Source organism: Balaenoptera physalus (assembly GCF_965194825.1).
Source record: "Balaenoptera physalus genome assembly, chromosome: 13".
NCBI lineage: Eukaryota > Metazoa > Chordata > Mammalia > Artiodactyla > Balaenopteridae > Balaenoptera > Balaenoptera physalus.
The window spans coordinates 21516107-21534208 of record NC_138892.1 but is presented as its reverse complement, the minus strand read 5'-3'; the positions used below and the strand labels follow the sequence as shown (position 1 = coordinate 21534208).

Here is an 18102-nt window from a genome sequence, read left to right as displayed (position 1 = left end):
AACTGAGGCATAGAGAGATTGGGTTGATAAGTTCCAAACACAGCTGGGCAGAGGCAGAGTCAGAGCTATAACCATAGACATAATGTGACTAAAATATATGGAGAAGAGAGCTCCAGACTACCTGTCACACCCTGAAATTGATCATTTCTCCTATTATATAACCATGACTTAGGTTATGTGTACCTTTGAGAGTTTTATCACATTTCTATCAACATTTTTCTACCGGAGAAAGTAAATGGGATGTGTGCCCTTTCTCTTTGCCCTTGGCTTCCTTCTCCACCTAATTATGTCCAGAATCCAAGTCCATGGGCACTGATTCAATGATCTTTTGACTGATCCCATGCTTTTCAAACTTTCTAAACTTTGACCTTACAACTGTGTTATACTGAAATCTAGGTCGCATCAACACACACATATATAAGCGAAACAGCTCCATTAAGCAGTACTTACCTTTCTACTTGCAAAGGAAATATTTGCTATGCTATTTAAAAATACTATTTCATTGAAAACAAACAAATGCTGGTCATGACCCCCTAAATTGATTTCGGGAACAACAATGGGTTATATCACACAGTTCAAAAACCCTGCTTGAATGTGCATGTTGATTCTCTACTGGGAGGGGTAGGTGAGGACTGGAGGCATCTCACAAGAAACTCTTCTGGAAAAAAGAATCACTAAGGCCCCCACGTGCTGGCAAAGGGGCAAGAAATAGACACATTTCGATCCTATGGGGGGGATATAAATTGGCACCACCTTTCTAAAGGCAGTTTACTATAGCATCTTAGAAACGTGTTCGCTCTGACCAAGTAATTCTACCTCTAGAAAACAAGACCAAGGTCATAATCACCGAAGTAGCCAAAGATTTAGCTACAAAGGATGACCAATGCAATATCATTTATAATAGAGGGAAATTAGAAACAATTTGAAGGTTCAACAGTAGGGAATTGGTCAAATGAGGACATATCCCTATGAATTCAATAGTATACCTCCATTAAATTATTTTGTATATGTAGTGAAATATTTAGTAATATCAAAATATTTATGATACATTAAATGAGAAAAGCAGATTCAGAGCCGTATATACCATATGATCCCATTTTCTTATGAAAAGAGAAGACTTGGGTGTATCTATTTTTCATTAAAAAGTCTGGAAGAAAATATATCACAGTTTTGACAGTGTATTCTATGAATATGTGGGTTGCAGGAATATAGGTGAATTTTATTTTCTTTAAGATTATCTATATTTTCTAATTTTTCTACATGACCATAACCACTTGTGTAATTAACAACACAACAACAACAAAGGACTCCTCCAAAAAATAGAGGGGCAGGGAAAATACAGAAAGCAAAGTGCATTTGATCTAGGATGAGCGGAGAAACTCATTTGAATCTTCCTAAGTAAAATATAGTAATGTTTTCTCTTATGGGTTACATATTCCACAAAACAGGTTGTAAGTATTTTCTGTTTAAAAAGTTTGAGCATTAGGACGGGCCATCCAGGTTCAGATGAAGGTTCAGCTGCAGTCTTCAACATTTACAGGAGGGTTCTCTCTCCAGTGTAGACCCAGTGATTTCAATGAGGCACTTAGAAGCTTTTTTTTTTTTTTTTCTGACGTGCCATGTGGCATGTGGGATCTTAGTTCCCCAACCAGGGATCAAACCCATTCCCCCTGCAGTGGAAGCACGGAGTCCTAACCACTGGACCACCAGGGAATCCCCCAGTGAGTCTCTTAGAATAGCTGAATACAGATGTGGGTGGAGTCCCTATAGGGCTTCTAGTTTCTGGAAAATTTCACATCTAATGGGGCCTGCCAGATGCTTCCCTTTGATTTTTGTGCCACATATTTTCATGTGACATTTCATGTTGATCTTCACAATAACCCTATGAGATAGGCTTTCTTTTCTTGTTATTATTAGGGGTGGGGGAGAAAATTAATACCCAGAGACTGACTTGCTCAAGGTCATATGGCAAGACCAGTCAAGGTCATATGGCAGGACCAGTCAGGACTCAAACCCAGGCCCCTGACACTAACACCCATGCTTTCGGCACTGCCCCTACCTCGTTGCCCTACGTTTTGAAAACGTTTTCTGTTTCTGAAAGCACAGCTTCTTTTTTTTTTTTTGTATTTATTGATCATTTATTGAGTACTTACTATATGCCAGATTCTGTACTAGACATTTGGTTTTTAAACACTTTTAAAAAAAAGTATAGTTCCTGGCTTGAAGTTGTTCAGGGTCTAGTTGGGGAGAAAGGTAAGTGAATAGACAAACCATGAAAATGGTAGAAGTATGTGGAGGGGGCTCAGAGCAGACAGGGGCTCTGTGGGGGAGTGTGCAGGCTCCTGCTGCGGCACCCAGACAAGCACAGCTTCTTGAAGGTTGTGGTGCCTTTCCAGGGAAAAGCCGTTACTCAAAGCTATAGTGTAAGGACCACTGCAGACACACGGATAGGTTCAGTGTTGCGCAGAGATTTATGCTCACAGCCACATCTGAGCCAGTAGGAAAAGAGGCCAGCTTGATAATCCAAGCTCTCCCTCCTTTCCTTCCTCTGTGCATTTCAGTGTCCCCCTGCGGTCACCACCCTGAGAAGCTGAGTGCCCTGGCTCTGTTCTCTGTCTCTGGTGATTACTCAGACTTCCTAGGCGGGGTTGCACCCTCGCTACACCAATATCCAAAGTTCACCCATTCTACTTCCCTTTCGCTTCAGGATCTTTTACAGTACCTGATCTGGGGTGAACTCATTCATTAAGGTTGGGGGGAGAAATTTTCAAAAAAAGCGGGGATCCTGGAGAAGATAAGGAAGCCAACATATTAACCAAGAAATAACATCTATGAATGGAGATCTTTTTTTTGGCAGAATGACTTTTCTACTATATACTCAATACCATTCCAGAGTTGGTCACTAACAATATGTTAATGACTTCCTTCACCTGTATTCTATTAAGCAATTAATTAAAATAAGCCAGTATTGAGAAGCATTTCATAGAATAAATATTTTGATCTCACTTTGCCTAGGTTGATAGTGGAACAAAATATAGACGAAAATATAGCAGCTTTGGAGAAAACAAACTTAAATTTAAAGCCCAGCTTTCTTGCTTTGATGAGTCGTTGAATGTCTGAGTCTTACTTTCCTCATTTGAAAAATGGACATAATACTTCGTAGCTCCTAACTTGTAAGGACAACACATAAGAAACCCTCATTCCCCCAATGGTGTGCTGAGTCAGCTTGCCCTGGCTCAGAGAGCCAATGGTTAATATAAATTTTCAGGTTTTTCTGAACTGGTTGTTAAACATAGTCACTATTAAAGGTTAAATTACATAAACTTATAATTAAATACATTTTAAATCAAAGGTAATAAATACTTAAAACTCATCACATTCTAATTATTTTACTATATTTCACAACTGTCTATGCTCTCATAGCTATTCACATCTATTGTATCTGAACAGTGGAAATCCTAAGTAACAGTGTGCCTCTGTACATCTCTTCCCAAGTCTGTTCAGTGACATCACACTAATAGTTTGAAATTGGCCACAATGAGAATATTTACACCATGGATATGAGCAAAATCCACAAGTCAGTACTCCATTTACTGCTTTGGTGAACGTCTAACACAGTGTTTCTCAACCTCAGCACTATCGACATTTGGGGCACAATAATTCCTTGTTCTAGAGGGATGTGCTGTACGTTGTAGGATGTTTAGCAGCATCTGTGGTCTCTACCTACGAGTTGCCACTAGCATTCCCTCCAAGTTGTGACAATCACAACTGTCTCCAGGTATTGCCAAATATCCCCTGGTGGGCAAGATTGCCCCCTCTTTTCCCCATTGAGAGCCACTGGTCTAAAGGGTTGGCAACCTAAGGCCGGTGGACAAAATTTGGCCTGTGGATGTTTTTGTACAGTCTGTAGGCTGTACAAAAGAGGTTTTACATTTTTAAAAGGTTGAAAACTATGACAGAGACCGGATGAGGCCACAAAGCCTATAATATTTACTTTTGGCCCTTTAGAGAAAAAGTTTGCTGACCTCTGGTCTAAGTTGTGGAGATGTTAATAATACAGATTATTTACATTGTGAAGAGCACACACAAAAAACTGAAGAAATGTTCTTCCAGTATTTGAAAACTGTTATTTAATTCAGCAAAGAAGCTGTTTATGTTTCTGATAAATGAGTGAATTTCCAACCTATGTAGTATTGGAGCTGAAAGAGGGTCCGGTTTAATGAATGTAATTTGTGTAAGACTAAGAGTTTAACAGTACATCACATGTGTGATTTCAGAAAAATAAGTGTTTTGGGAAGGAATTAGTGGAATGGAATGCAGTTCCATTTGTCAAATCATGCTTGAACTGCAGCCAAAAATTGGCTACTGAAACAAGAGTTCAGCAAAACTCAATGAAAGCATTCTGTGAGAATCAGTTAGCCACCTGGAATTTATAATTCACAAAATTGTATATTTTACTATTATTTGTAAAACGTGTTATACATCTGTTATATCAGAAAATTTTAAAATAAGTGAGTGTATATATATATATGTGAGTGTGTGTGTGTGTGTGTGTGTGTGTATATCCCCAACTCTGAGAGCTCATTGTTAAACACTTCCCAACACATCACTGCCCCTACCTATCCTACCCCTATTTCTTCAAGGCTCCTCCACACTCTTAGTTGAGAAACATTGGCCTTCTCTTTGCTTCGTGGGATCCTCTAAGCTACCTCCTGCCTCAGACCCTTTCCTTAGCCTGAAATGCTCCCTTTTCTCCTCCTCAATACCTTTCACTCTAGATCTTTCAGATTTAGTCCAATCATGCAAATATAATTGTGTGAAATGCTCAGAGAAAACAATAACAATTAATGCTTGTATAGCATTTCTGTGTATCAGATACTCTATATGTACCAGCACTTTGCATATATTCATTCATTTAATACTTACAGTAACACCACGAAATGGGTAGTATTTATATTACCATTTCACAGATGAGAAAATTGAGAGATGGAAATGTTAAGTAAAAGGTCTAAGGTCACAGAGCTCATAAGTGACAGAGCTGGGATTTGAACCCAGGTGGTAGGCTCCAGAGTCCATGGCCTCAACCCTCACCTTCCACTGCAGATGAAGAGAATGAGATCATAACACAGGCTCTCGCCATCCAAGAAGAATTTGTCTGGGAGTCTTGCAGGAGCCTCTCGGGCAGCCCAGAGCTGCAGAGCCCAGTGAATGTCATGGCAAAGACTCTTCAAATGGGCAAGGGAGAGTTTACAAGGCCTGGGTTCCCCCTCTTCCTTGTGAGAAAGGGTGTGGGTGGTGTGTTCAGTATAGAGGGAGCCCACGAGGGTAGGGAGTCTGAGCCTGCAGGACCTATACATGCTATTTAATAAGAGAAGGAAAAAACAGCTTTCCTAACAAATTTGACTGTAGGCCTTCCACTAACCTTACAATGGGGAACATTGGCGCACACACACACACACCCCATGTGTGTGCACAGGCTCACTACTTTGGAAAGTTATCATTTTCTCAGCTCACTCATTGATTCAATTAAAAAATAGTTATACAATACTTTGTCCACGAGAAGCACTGTGCGAAGACCAGGGATTGATACAGAGGCAAGTCTGCTACTGTGCTTGTCCTCCAGAAATTTTGTTCTTGTCAAAGAGCTAAGTAGGTAACTATAATGTACAAAGCCAGAGGAATTCAGGAACAATGAGAGAATTATAAATAAAGGATGAGGGGCATTTGGTGGGCACCATAGGGACAGATGAGAAACAGGGTTGGCTTCAGGGGGGACTCAGCATTTGAGATGGGTCTGTGGATATGAAAGGAAGGCTATTCAAGTAAAGGGAAGAGCATATGCAAAGGCTTGGAGGGAGGAGAGCTTGGCACAGGTGGGCAAGAGGTTGGGGGGTCTCTGAAGAGACAGGATGTGAGAAAATGCTAGATAGATAGACTAGGGCTATCGGGGTGGAGGGGGTTCTATACGTCAGGCCATAGCATTTAGAGTATATTTTTTAGACCACGGGAATCCATTGGAGATTTTTGATTAGGAGACCGTCTACCAAGGTGCTGGGTACCTAGTGTGCAGATAACCAGTATTTGTTCAATTGATAAACAATAGTGCCTAAAATTTATTGGGCGCTCGCTGTATGCCAGGCACTTTTCTAAACGTGTTATGTGTTTTAAACTATGCATGTAATTTTCACCACAGCATGTAAGATAGTTACACTATTCCCATCTTATAGACAAAGAAACCAAGACTCAGAGAGGCTGAGTGTCTTTCCCGAGGTTGCAACAAATGGGTAGGTATCTGACCAGAGCCCTATGCTTTACACTGCTGTGTAGTTTGGAAAACAGAAAAAGAAAAGGAGAGATGAGTTATGGGGCCAACCAACAGTGTTCTTTAGTAGGGAAGCTGCAGTAGGCCCAAATTAGCAGAGGAACACAGTGGGTTGGAAATAAGAGACAGTCCAGAGATAGAATCCACACGAATCTGTTACTACTTTTTATAGAAAGCCCGGGAGAGGGAAGGGTCAAGAAGGCTCAGAGTTGCTAACTTCAGTCCCTGGGAGGTGGTAGAGCTATTAAAAGCAATTGGAGAGAGGGAGGGAAGATGATGACAATTCAGTTTTAGATGATGTGTGCAGAAATCTGGGTACTCAGGACCCTGAAAAGCAGCCTACGGAGAAGTGTTTTAAAAGGCGAGCTTCAGGGCTCCCCTGCTCTGTCACAATCCCTACCCAGGGGCTCTGGGAGTTCGTCCTGGGAATCTCGAGGCTGTCCCAAGGTTCCTTTCTATGTTTATATCATTTAGCAGGGGAAGGATTGTTAATGACTAATCTCTGTCCATGAGGAACAGAGCCAAGGCAGAGATGCGGCTGCTGGGTGGGAAGGCCGCCTGTGATCGGCCACAGCTCCTGCTGGAACTCCCTCCTCCTCACCCCACTGTCTCCTGGACGCGCCCCAATGCAAAATCAGATTCTGAGCATTTGTAGCAAAATCACTGGGTTTTGGAGAGGAAGACTGGACTCAGAATCCTCCCAGGGCTTTGAAAGTTCATCGCCAACCTAAGACAATCCGAGTGAGTATCTAATTCCTCTGGGAGCGCGGTATCCATCTCAAGGCAGCAGAGGAGAAGTTGTCATTGGAAGTTTCTCTTTAGCATCAGGAAGTTTGGTCGATGAATGAATTCTAAGTTGGTAGAGTTTGATGTAAATCCTGATAATTTTTTTAAAAGCAAAAGAAACTCTTAAAAACAAAGAAGCAGAAGTTAATGGGTCAAAATTAATTGAAAAATAAGTTGGTTTCCTTATTGAAAAATTACTTAGGAATATCTTTTTAACACTGTGGTTGCCCAGGAGAATCACTGGAGACCGTAAATTTCGGAAATGTCTCTGTTCTGATTCCATAGGCAATTTCACCTGTATAGCGTGCTGTGATTTATCAAATCCTGATGTGAGTTGGGAAATATTACTAATGTCAGATGACTTCAGATCTAGGACTAGGATGACATTTAAGCTGTGCTTGATTGAAATGAAATTTTTTCCTAGGAGAAGAGTAGGTTTAAAAAGCTTTCTCTTTTGACTTCTACTGTAAATGTTTCTATTGTTTTCCATTTCTCATATTAATATCAGATGGAAATATTAAAATAAGATGGAAAATGTTAGGAAGAACTTTATTATTAAAACTGTCCACGGTCGGAATGTCAGATTCAGATAAGGCATCCCTTTGTCTGCTTACTGCCAAGGAAGTAGACAACTATTAGGGAAGCCTGGGTCATTTCTCTTAACTGAGTTTTATTTAGAAGGGAGGGGCTGGGAATGGGGATGCAAATGACTCATGCTGGATTTTTTGTCTGAGAAACTCACCTGAGCTTTAAAGAAATCTGATGATACCACTGATGCTGCCTTAGAACCACCTCAGCGGTATCGACAAGAGAGATAGAGAAAGCCAACGCTGGGTTTTTAGCTCTGATTTTATAAAATGATAGACGTCTCTATCTCTGAGTCACCCCCCCCACCCCGCTCCAAATGGTGGACCTGTGCCATTTGCACCGTGAACTTATCTGTTTTGCTGAGAATGTTGCAATATGGCTGATGCAACTCCGAGTTAGCTGATAAAGTACTGGCCAGACTCTCTTGTCCTGAGACCCTTCGTCAGGATTTGCAGCATTGTTTTCCACCACACACCTCTGCCCTCTCTCCCAAGCTGGGGAAGGAAAGTAATGTAATCCCTGTCCTTCCTCTTATTTCCACACCTCCAAAATCTGGCCACATGTTCATGGAATACTCAATAGCTGTGCTTGGAAGGAAAAGAAAAGAACTGTGTATGTGCAAGAGTGTGTACCAACATGTCACAGGCTTTGCCCAAATTGCCTGTTTCCTTCTCACAATAACCCTGAATGGAAGTTCTTATACTCATTTTACAGATGAGGAAACTGAGGCTCAAAGAGAACAAGTAACATGTCTGCAGTCACACAGTTAGGAAGTAGCAGGACCTGAATATGAGGGCAGGTCTTTCTGACTCCAAAGTCTTCTCCTTGCTACCCCAATATTGTTGGAGGCTAGGAGAACTTGAAATCTAGAATGATGGGAGAGCAGGTGAACCAGTCCACAAATGTCTCAGCTTGACAGGGGCGATTTGTTAAGACCCAGCATAATTGTGAAGATTCCTAAAAGCTCTTAGGGTATTGTCTAATAACTATACCGGGAGAGAGGGAGTGGAAAGTTTTCAGCACTAACCCAAAGGTCAGTCTAGGAGACCTGATTGGAGACTTCAGTTATCAGCATCTTAAAGACTTGGTGAACCCTCCCTGGTTGTTGTGATCGGCTGCTTGTATTTCCCTTTTGGTGAATTTCCTCTTTATATCCTTTGCCAGTTTCTCCCTTGGATCGTTTATCTTTTCTGCTTTTATTTATAGGAGTTATTTATATATTGTTTGTACTAATTTTTGGCTGTTATTTATGTTGTAAACATTTTCTCCCAGTTTGTTTCATATATTTAGTTTTGTTTATGGTGTCTTGATTTCTGTCTTCTTGATTTTAGTGTAGTCAAATTGATTCTTTTCCTATTTGTTTCTTGTCTAGTGAGTCTTTCTCAATCTCTAAATTCATAGAGATCATAAAGGTGTTTTCCTATATTTTCTCCCAATAATTTTTATCATTTTAAAAATCTTTAATCCACTTGAGACTTATTTTTCAAGAATGATACAAGATAGGACCCTTTAATGTTTTTCCCCCAAAGGAATAGTCATTTTTCTTGACATTGTTTCTTGAATAGGCCATCCTTCCTCCACTGATTTGAGCTGAATCCACTCACTACAGCACAGAGGACAATGTATGGCCGCTCAGAACACAGCGTATTATTTTCTTCCTATAACCATCCCCACTGCATGCATTTTGCTTAGTCTAATGCCTACTCCTTTGAGATTAAATTCAAGAACCAGCCCTCCACCCTCAGGAAGACTTCCCTTATTCTCCTAGTCACATCCATGCTTAACACCCACCAGTGATTCCCACTGAGAAAACACCAGAACTCCTTGCCATAGTTGACAGGCCCTAGAGAGCCGCTTACTCTCATACCTCATCTCCTACACTGCCTCTTTGCTCGCTCAGCTCCAGCCTCATTGGACTTTGGCTGTTCCTCCCGTGCCCCAAGCCCAGGCCCTTAGAACTTGCTGACCACTCTGCCTGGACTTATTTCCCCCTTGTATGGCTCACTCCTCCTTCTCCTCCACATCTCCGGTCAAATGTCCACTCTTTGGAGAGCTCTTCTAGGATCACGCTCTCTGAAATGTCCAGCCACATCACTTTATCCCTTATCTCCTTCGTTTTCTTATTAGCACCACTGGAAGTCGTATTACTTGTTTACTTGCAAATTATCCATCTCATTAGAATGTAATCCTCATGAAGACAGGATCTTTTTTTTTTTCTGTCTCATCCATCACTCTATTTCCAAGACCTAGATCAAAGCCTGATACATAGTGAAGAATTAATGCATGTTCAATGAATGAATGCCCTTGCTCGTGCTCCTGAAGGGACTTGTGCTTACCTCTATCATAGCAATCCCCATACCATTTTTTTTGGAGTATAATTGCTTTACATTATTGTGTTAGTTTCTGCCAAAGTGAATCAGCTATATATATACTTATATCCCCATATCCCCTCTCTCTTGCATCTCCCTCCCACCCTCCCTATCCCACCCCTCTAAGTGGTCACAAAACACCGAGCTGATCTCCCTGTGCTATGCTGCTGATTCCCACTAACTCTCTATTTTACATTTGGTAGTGTATATATGTCACTGCCACTCTCTCACTTCCCATACCATTTTAATTGGGTTGCCCTTACCTGACTTTTCTACTAAGCTTCTTGAAGGATCATGACTTTTTTTTTTTTTTGCCTTTATCTTTCCAGTACCTGACAGAGTCAATAAATGTATATTGACTGAATAAATAGATGAGTGAATGAATTTACTTGGCATTGATATTGGAAATTGACATTGAAATGCCATTTTTCAAAGAGTAAATGTAGTATTTTTAAGCAAGTGCTCTCTTTTTGAGACCCAATAGGACAAAAGACCACATGCCATACTGTTCATTTTGGGAGATGGTATCAGTTATCTAGTACTATGTAACGAGCCACCCCAAAACTTAATGGCTTAAAATATAATGATTTATTATTTCTTATAATTCTGTGGGTTGGCTAGGTGGCGCTTTACTGGTTTTTCCTGGGCTCATTCACATAACCGATACCAAACAGAGGGTCAAGTAGGTCTCACTCTCATGAGTGGGGCCTTGATGCTGGCTGTCAATGGGGCTAAGGGGAACGGCCCAGTCTCTTTCTCCTAGAGTACTTCATTCCTGGCTTCTTCCTGGCATGGTGGTCTCAGGACATCATTCCAAGAGGGTGAAAGCAGAAGTCACAAGGTTCTCTTGAGGTTTACCCTCAGAAGTAGAACAATTCTATTAGTCAAACCTAGTCATCATAACAGCTCGTTCAAGGGTGGGAAAATAGACTTTACTTACTTATGAAAGGGATTGCAAAGTCAGCTTTTATTTTGAGATGGCATTCCTTTCACTAAAGCAATTTGCTCGAACACTTTGTGGATTTCTTATGAGTCCTTCTGGGATTCACTCCATGCCTGGAAACTTATATCCATAATTTTTGTTTGTTTGTTTGAGACAGACTTTCTACTTTGGACATGTTAAACTACTGCAAAATAATGCTGTGAGATAGTGCCCCGACATTCTTAGAAGTTCTTTTACCTGGATGAGAGGGTCTCCTAGGTACCTCCTTACTTTTTTTGAGCTCTTAGCAAAGGATCTTACAGCCGCACCCATGATTTGATATCTACCATGGAGTCATTTCTTACTTTGAGACTCTTATGCCAGATGGCGAGACCAAAAATGCAAAACAGTCTTATTTTTTGACCCAGCACATCCTGGACCTTTCATATTTACTCCAAATTCTGCTTTCAAAATGAACAGCTCCTTCCATAATCCATCTCTCTCTTCATTACCTTATCATGAACAGCTAAAAATACCACCTGACACATTCACCATACTACTTGGAAACCTTCTTAATCTCAAACTGAGCCACAGAGTTACCTGGAGTTCAGTCGGAAAGAGGCTCTGCCACTCCTGAAACCAAACCAAACCAGAGAGAAACAAACAAACAAACAAACAAAAACCCACAGGTTCATTAGGAAATTTTGTATCTTCCAAGTTGCCACATGTTGGACAGTTTTGCTGATTGTTTTGTGACTGCAAAATATGACCCATTCCTTTTCCAGCTTCCTACAGTGATTTCCTCACTACTCTTCCAATTTTCACTATCAGTGTCCTCACTGCCCTTCCAGGCTCTGCCCACCTCCCAATCCCCAAGCCAAAGCCATATGTTTTAGCCTCCTTTTTTTTTTTTTTTAAACAGCATCCCCCTTCTAAGTGCCAATTTCTACAGCAATTATTTATTTCTTTGTAACAGCTACCGCAAAGCTTAGTGACTTGAAAGAGTAATGATTCATTAATTCTCATATTTCTGTGAGTCGGCAGGTCAGTTCCTCTGCTGGTTTTGCCTGGGCTCACTCATGGGACTCCTTCTGATGGGCGATCAAATGGAACAGAAGGTCCAAGGTGGACTCACTCTTGTCTGGAGTCTTGGTGTGGCTGTCAGCTGAGACAGTTTGGGTAGCTGACTTCTCTCTCCATTAGGTTTTGTATCTGGGGCGTCTAGTTGTATTGATTTTTTTCCCCTAAATGTGTTATTTTAATAAATATCTCATGAATGATTTTGAAGTTTCCAAAAAAAAAAAAAAAAAATGCTGCCCTGAGACTGTCATTGTAGCGTGACAGTCTCAGGGCAGCATTCCTAGACTGAGAGAACAGAAGCTTCAAGGCCTATTAAGGCCTAGCTCAGAAGTCTCACAACATCACTTCCACCATTCTATTGGTCAAGGAAGTCACCAGACCAGTTCAAGGGCTGGGGAAATAGCCTTCACCTATCGATGGGTAGTGGCAAACTCTCATTGCAAAAGGGCACGTGGAATGGAAGAAGTTGTGGTGGCCGCTTTTGCAGATAACAAATAATTTATGTAAATAATAGTCATAAAATTTCAGAAGATCTAATGAATTATTTGACAAAAGATGACAGGTCAGTCATGGAGAAAGTATAACTTTTTCCAAATTCTTGACCATTTTGACTACAGCAGATAATGGGGAAAAACTTCCCTGACTATGAAGAGTGAATCTTAAGATGATAAAAAAACTATTCCTGGTAGTTCTCAAGGAAGAGAAATTAACAAAAGGAGATTTGGGAGGATTATTAAAACTATTTCCTAGGTGGTCAATTCACTTATAAAATGTGCGGGGCTCACTGCTTAAGAGATCTCCAGCAAGAATAAATTCAGTTCACTAATTAGGGCTACATTGTGGGGAAGCAGCCTTAGTTGTCAGGTTTCTTGTGTGATTAAAAAAAATAATAAGTCCTACTTCTGCTCTTATGTGTGCTGTCCTTCTACGTCTCTATTTACTATTGATCCTATGGCTAAACAAGACTGATTCTAAAAATGGGTATCTAGTAAGGTATATTATCCATTCCTTCATTCATTTATGTATTTAGTTATTCATTCATCCATTTGTTCATTCAATCAGTAAGTATTAACTCTGTATCTAATATGTACTTGGCAGTGGGCTAGGAACTGGAGATCCAGAGTGAGCTCTCCTGGAGCTGATGGTCCAATGGGGAGATAGACAGCCAAATCACCAAAAAAACAAAGGGAGAATTACAACTGGACACACACTCAAAGAGGTGCCCGCTGCTATGAAAGTCTTGCTGGAGTCTTGACGGCTAGTGCTTGTCAAGAAGGCTGAGAAGCAAGGGGACTTGAGTGAGACAAATGAGTTGCCTAGGGTACAAAATGTAAGGAGCCCTTACTCTCAGGTTCACGGCCCTGGGGGCCTCTACTGCAAGTGCTTCTTTTACATCTAGTTAAAAATAAAGGTCAGCCACTCTTTGTGCCCCATTGTGTAACCTCCAGAACACAGAAGCTCAAAAAGCTGTAGAGGTCTGTTGGGTTAAAAGCATTTTTATTGTACATCACCTGAAGGAAGTATACCTTTAAATGGAGACTTCAGAAACAGCAAAAGAAGTTTGAAAAGAAACAAAATAATATAACAGGAAAAGCCTGGAGAGTCTTACTTAATTTTGCATGCGATCAACTGATGTTGAAATGCTTTAGACAGACGTGACCTTGCAGAAATGCCAATTCACCCTCACTAGGCATTGGTGAGCAGTTAGTGACAGTCTCAGTGGGAGCACTGTGTGAGAAAGCATGAATTTAGAGTTAGATGGTGGGTTTACATCCCTACTCTGCTTCTTACTAGTGGCGTGACCTTGGAAAAGTTGCTTAATCTCTTTGAGCCTCAGTTTTCTCATTTATAATGTGTGTATATTAATACCTGCTTAGTTTATTATAGATTAAATGAGATAACATAGCATGAAAGCTGCCACATAGTAAGCACTCATAAAATGGTAGATATTATTTTACTCTATCTCCACAAAAAATGTAAAGTTTACTATGTTTTTTTTTTAATAAATTTATTTTATTTATTGTTTATTTTTGGCTGCGTTGGGTCTTCGTTGCTGTGCGCAGGCTTTCTCTAGTTGCGGTGAGCAGGGGCTACTCTTCGTTGCGGTGCGCAGGCTTCTCGTTGCGGTGGCTTCTCTTGTTGCAGAGCTCGGGCTCTAGGCTCACAGGCTTCGTTAGTTGTGGCGTATGGGCTTCAGTAGTTGTGGTGTGCGGGCTTCAGTAGTTGTGGCACAAAGGGTTGGTAGTTGTGGCTCACAGGCTCTAGAGCACAGGCTCAGGCACACAGCACAGTTGTGGCACACAGGCTTAGTTGTTCCACGGCATGTGGGATCTTCCCGGACCAGGGCTCGAACCCGTGTCCCCTGCATTGGCAGGCGGATTCTTAACCACTGCGCCACCAGGGAAGCCCTAAAGTTTACTATGATAGCAGTAAAGGCCATCTAGTTCCTATAGGGCACCCCCCTCAGAATAATGTGATCATAATGACCATATTGTTTGGAGGACATCATGTCTGACATGTGGTCACTACTGGCCACACGTTGTCCCTTAAATCTCTCTGCACTTCGGAAAGGATCTATTTTCTTAAATCTGTATTTTTGCCCTGTAAAGAATTATTGGGTTGGCCAAAAATTTCATAACATCGTACAGAAAACCCGAGTGAACTTTTTGGCCAGCCTGATACTCCACTTTGATTGCTTCTGGGAAGACCAAATCCCTGGAAAGAGAAAACCTTTTTTTCTAGAGCTCCTTTCTCTTTTCCCTTAGGAACATTCTTCCAGCCTTGGGCTGGATCCAGGGCTTCCCCTGGGCATGAAATTATGATGGCTAGAAAAAGTTTACTTCTTTCCTGCTCTTTATGAATGGACTACATAGATATCCAACAAAATGTATGCTTTGTCACCAACAACTGGGTTCATCTGAGAAAAATGTCACCAAGAATGGTGACTTTGGGCGTGGAGAGTTCATAGGGTACCAGCGCAAGTAACTGGTTTTTATCTTCATCTTCTGAGAGCTGAGATTCTTCAAAATCAGAGTCAAGGCTATTTAATTGGAGCAGGGTCTTTCCAAGGTCTCTTGCAAATGGTTTGTGCTAAATCAGAGGAACTCCATACACCATGAACTCCTTGTGACACACAGTATCTAAACAAGTACAAATTGATAACCAGAGAGTAGGACTCCAAGCTACCAGTCACTCTGTGTCTTATCACATTAAAAACAAACAGTGCTTACCACTTCTGAAATTAATCCTGGGTCTTAAGTTAAGGCTTACATTACACCATAGTACAAATAAACATAAAGTAAAATAAACATTTTGTCCCTGCTTCCACCCATACTCAAGGCTTAAACTTCGTATCATCAGCCTGCTTTCTCTCCTTCCTCCTCCTCTCTGTATACTGTACTCAGGTCTCTTCCTTTCCATCTCTGCAGAAACCACCCTGCTATGCACCTAATCATCTCACTTCCTGAATGAGAATTTCCTGAATCTTCCTCCTCTTTCACTGCTTGCCCTCCTCATCCTGCCTTCTCGTAAGAGTAATCTTCTTGAACATCGATTTCACTGTGCCACTCAAAATCTCCAACAGCACCTCACTGACCACAATCTGAGTCCCCAGACATTTTATGGGAAGGAATTACTTCCTCTTCAAAGCCTCAAGAGTGTGTGTGTGTGTGTGTGTGTGTGTGTGTGTGTGTGTGTGTGTGTAAGGGTATGGAAGAAACAGAGGATCCCTGTAGGAGTTTGCATATCTTTATAGATGGGGAACATTTTCACATATAGAATTTCATTCAGTCTTTTTTATTATGAAATATTTCCAACATGCAAAACTGAGTCATATCATCAGCTTCGTTGTAATTACCCCCTAGTTTAAGGAGAGCATTACAGAGGCTATGGAAATTCCCTGTGTACCCGCCCAGTCATTCTGGACCACTGTTCTGAATGTGGGTTCAACACTTCCATGCATGTCTCTATAGGTTACACAGGGATCACAAGCTTTTTTTTTTTTTTTTTAAATTATTATTTATTTATTTATTTAATTTATCTTGGGCTGTGTCGGGATTTAGTTGCTGCACGCGGGATCTAGGTTGAGGCATGCGGGATCTCTCGTTGCGGTGCGCGAGCTTCTCTCTAGTTGTGGCGCGTAGGTTTTCTCTAGTTGTGGTGCACAGGCTCCAGGGCATGTGGGTTCTGTAGCTGTGGTGCGCGGGCTTAGGTGCCCCGCGGCATGTGGGCTCTTAGTTCCCTGGCCAGGGACCGAACCCCCGTCCTCTGCATTGGAAGGTGGATCCTTTACCACTGGACCACCCGGGAAGTCCCACAAGCTTTTGCTATAACGGCCAGAGAGTGAACATCTTAGGCTTTGCAGACCACGTGGACTGTGTTGCAGCTACCTAACTCTGCCATTGTTGTGTGAAAACAGCCATAGTCAATATGTAAACAAAAGGGCAAATTTGGTCCTGGGTGGGCTGGATTTGGCCTGTGGATCATAGTTTGCTGACCCTTGCATTAGGGTATCACTAGTAATATGTAGCATTGTTTTGCTTATCTTTAAATTTATATACATTTTATCAAACTGTCTGTATTATTCTGCAACCTGATTCTTTTGCTCAATATGAAGTTTCTCAGTTTATCCATATGAATACTTAGTTCATTCATTTTAAGTGCTGTATAGCACTTACGAATATAGTATACTTACAGCATAATGCATATATTATTTCTTTATTGTACCCAACCTCTTGTTGATTGACATTTATGATGTTTCCAGCTTTTTACTATTGGAAACAATGCAGTAAAAATTTTGTACATGTCACCCTATATATATGAACACTTATGAAGTGTTACCTTTTGATCTTTACAGCAGTCCTATTATTTAGATTTTTAAACATGCAGCTGAGGCTCAGGGTGTAGTAGGGGGGCAGGGTGTTAAGTGAATAGTTGCAGGTCATACGTGAAGTTATGAAAGGTCAGCACTGGTTCTCCATTCTAATGTTCCATTTTTTAAAAAAATTTTATTGAAGTATAGTTGACTTACAATGTTGTGTTAATTTCTTCTGTACAGCAAAGTGACTCAGTTACACACACACACACACACACACATATTCTTTTTCATATTCTTTTCCGTTATGGTTTGTCACAGGATATTGAATATAGTTCCCTGTGCTGTACAGTAGGACCTTGTTGTTAATCCATTCTATATAAATAGTTTGCCTCTGCTAATCTCAAATTCCCATTCCTTCCCTCTCCTTTCTAATCTTCATTGCCCCCCCCCGCCCGCCCCGAATTTTTTTTTGGCCGCGCCATGTGACATGTGGGATCTTACTTCCCCGATCAGGGATTGAACCTGCACCTCCTGCATTGGAAATGCAGAGTCTTAACCACTGGACCACCAGGGAAGTCCCATGCTTCATCCCCCTTGACATCTGTACTAGATCACAGCTATTATTTCTGTGTATGCATAACACTGTTAGCTGCGATGGGGGGTACAAAAGTAATGTAAGCTATGATTCCTGCCTTCTAGGAGTTTACAATATAGTGGAGAAGACAACAGATGAAGTTAAATCATTAATGACCACATGAGGAGGGGGAAGATAAATGACAGGGGATGCATCCATGGAGAAGTTGGGACATAAATGGAAAAAAATCTACAAAATTGAGAGTTATAAAAATACATTTGAATAAATGGAGACATACCTTGCCCCTGAAAGGCAAAACTGAATGTTATAAAGATATAAATCTTCCTACCTAAATATATAGGGGTTTGGTACCATATCAAACTCCCAAAGAAACTTTTTTTTTTAAAAATGTGATACAAGATGTGATAGTTTATCACAGAGAATGAGAAGGTGAGAATACCTTAGAAAATGTTGAAAAAGAATGAACAATAACAGGAAAACATGATGTTGGAACAGATGTAACTGTATGATCAATGGAAAACTAAATTCAGTCTCAATAAAAGAAAAATTATAAATCAATGGGAAAGGGGAAAAGTATTCAACAAGCAATTCTGACAAAATTCACCCTGTACTAAAAACTAAAAA

General features: G+C 40.9%; 1 protein-coding gene across 3 annotated transcripts in view; it reads left to right on the top strand.

Moving 5' to 3' along the window:
• Window positions 1-2366: 2366 nt before the first annotated feature.
• NR1H4 (nuclear receptor subfamily 1 group H member 4) overlaps window positions 2367-18102 on the top strand; it is a 75117-nt gene continuing 59381 nt past the window's right edge. For all 3 annotated transcript variants that reach the window (XM_082419459.1, XM_082419460.1, XM_082419458.1), the window contains exon 1: window positions 2367-7063. The gene's annotated coding sequence lies outside the window, so the exon portion shown is untranslated. The remainder of the gene's footprint in view (window positions 7064-18102) is intronic.